Source organism: Octopus sinensis, linkage group LG1 (assembly GCF_006345805.1).
Source record: "Octopus sinensis linkage group LG1, ASM634580v1, whole genome shotgun sequence".
NCBI lineage: Eukaryota > Metazoa > Mollusca > Cephalopoda > Octopoda > Octopodidae > Octopus > Octopus sinensis.
Window position 1 is genome coordinate 32,243,401 of NC_042997.1, and position 2,500 is coordinate 32,245,900.

At 39.5% G+C, this 2,500-nt stretch overlaps 1 protein-coding gene across 1 annotated transcript in view; it reads left to right on the forward strand.

Annotated features, from left to right (window-relative positions):
* The window catches only part of LOC115210466, a 338,193-nt gene that overhangs the window by 97,086 nt on the left and 238,607 nt on the right, over window positions 1-2,500 (forward strand). The gene's annotated exons all lie outside the window — the stretch shown is intronic.

A 2,500-nucleotide genomic window follows, 5' to 3' on the forward strand; every position in this document is an offset into this window, starting at 1 on the left:
GGTGATTCCCTATTACTCCTGGTGGAGTAATCAAAATAGATGAACATCAATGGAATTTGTATCTTTGTGATACCAGTGCCTGTGGTACCAGTGCCTGTGGCACACAAGAAATCCATCCGAACGTGGCCGTAGTCAGTACCGCATCGACTGGTCATCGTGCTGTGGGCACATAACAAACACCATCCGATCGTGGCCGTTCGCCAGCCTCATCTAGCACCTGTGTCGGTGGCACATAAAAACACCATCCGAAGACCCGGCAAGACTAGTCAGGCCATATCCCATGGCCCATACCTGGGACGTAGTCAGTCCACCTGTGCATACCTTCCTCCTTGTGATACTTGTGAAGGCCTGTTGAGGCAAGTGAAAATCAAAATGAAATCAAAACAAATCAAATCAAATCAAATCAAAATAGATGAACATTAATGGAATTGTATCTTTGTGGTACCAGTGCCGGTGGCACGTGGCACACAAGAAAACCATCCGAACGTGGCCGTAGCCAGTACCGCATCGACTGGCCTCCGTGCTGTGGGCACGTAACAAACACATCCGATCATGGCCGTTTGCCAGCCTCATCTGGCACCTGTGTCGGTGGCACATAAAAACACCATCCGAGCGTGGCCGTCTGCCAGCCTCATCTGGCACCTGTGTCGGTGGCACATAAAAAACACCATCCGAGCGTGGCCGTTTGCCAGCCTCGTCTGGCACCTGTGTCGGTGGCACATAAAATCACCCACTACACTCTCGGAGTGGTTGGCGTTAGGAAGGGCATCCAGCTGTAGAAACACTGCCAGATCTGACTGGACTGGTGCAGCTTTCGGGCTCCCCAGACCCCAGTTGAACCGTCCAACCCATGCTAGCATGGAAAGCGGACGTTAAATGATGATGATGATGATGATGATGTATAATCTTTCTTACATCTACTTCTCCATGCTTGCTTGAATGTGACAGATTCTTTTTGCTAGATGATCTTTTGCCAATCCCAACCGGCTTCCAAGCCATGTAATGTTTCCGCATGACTGAACATGTTTGCATGGAAGATTGATAACAAATGACACCACTTGTATGACAGTAATGCTTGTTTACAACCATCATGCAATGTCAAGATGAAGAGGCGCAAACAGATACACATATACATACATGTATATACATGTGTGTATGTGTGTGCATGTTTGTATACATGTGCACGTACGCTCACACACACACACAGAAGCTTCATTCAGTTTCAGTCTACTAAATTCACTCATAAGGCTGTGGTCTGCCTAGGGCTTCACTAGAAGACATTTGTGCAAGGTATCATACGTACACTAGGACTGAACTGAAAACTGCATGGTTAGAAGCAAACTTGTTAACCATATAGCCATTACTGTGCCTTAAATCTGTAAAATATATAAAATAGTCAAAATTAATATGCAGTTTATTTTTCACTGCAATGTTTTTATAGTCTATTTTGATTTATGACACTCCATCACTTTCCCCTAGTGTGTTATTTCTACAATATTAAGATTTGTATGATATTAAACAGGTTTTTATTCCTCTCTTGTTAAATAAAAGATACAGAAACATTTTTTTTCCCTTCACTTGTTAAACAAAGAAAATTTTTAAAAAAAAAAAAAAATTAATGTAAGTGAAGAAAAAATGTTTGTTTATATTAAAGTAATTGGAAACATCACAATTGAAGCATTTGTAAGCATTTGAAATATTCTATAGTTTTGCAAATGCTTAGTTTTTGTTAATATTTGTTTTTCAGCTGTGTTATTTTCTTTCTTTTCTTTAAGCATTTAAATATGAAAAAATTTATAATGATAATAATGACAACAACAGCAACAATAATAATAATAATTTGAAAAATGTGAATAAACATTGAGGAAAATGTTAATCTTCTGTACTACTTCCCTTTTGGCAATATTACCAAATTTTTATAGACACTCAATGCTAAGTGAAAGTTGTTTCTAGCTTACTTATATCACTATGAAGCATTTTGGCTCTGAAATTTTGTCATATGATATTGGCTGAGGGCAACAAGTTGCAACAGCGAATTTTATACATTTTTAACTATCATTTGCATCTTGACTAGGAAAACAATAATTTCTTATACAGTTATCAAAATAATAATGATGATGCTTTCTAAAGATATGCACAAGTCCCACAAGTATTTTGAGGTGGGATATGTCAACTAAATCAGACTGCAGTGTATTACTGGTATTCATGCTTGTTGACTCCAGTGTGGTTTGAACTCCATGTAAGGATCAAAGTAAATAATGTATTTAATCTGATGTGCTTCTGTATCAGCTGTTCTGTTCTCCTTGATATAATAGTAATGATAAAAAGCACCCACTACACTCTCAGAGTGGTTGGCATTAGGAAGGGCATCCAGCTGTAGAAACTCTGCCAGATCAAGATTGGAGCCTGGTGCAGTCATCTAGTTTGCCAGTCCTCAGTCAAATTGTCCAACCCATGCTAGCATGGAAAGCGGACGTTAAACGATGATGATGATGATAGT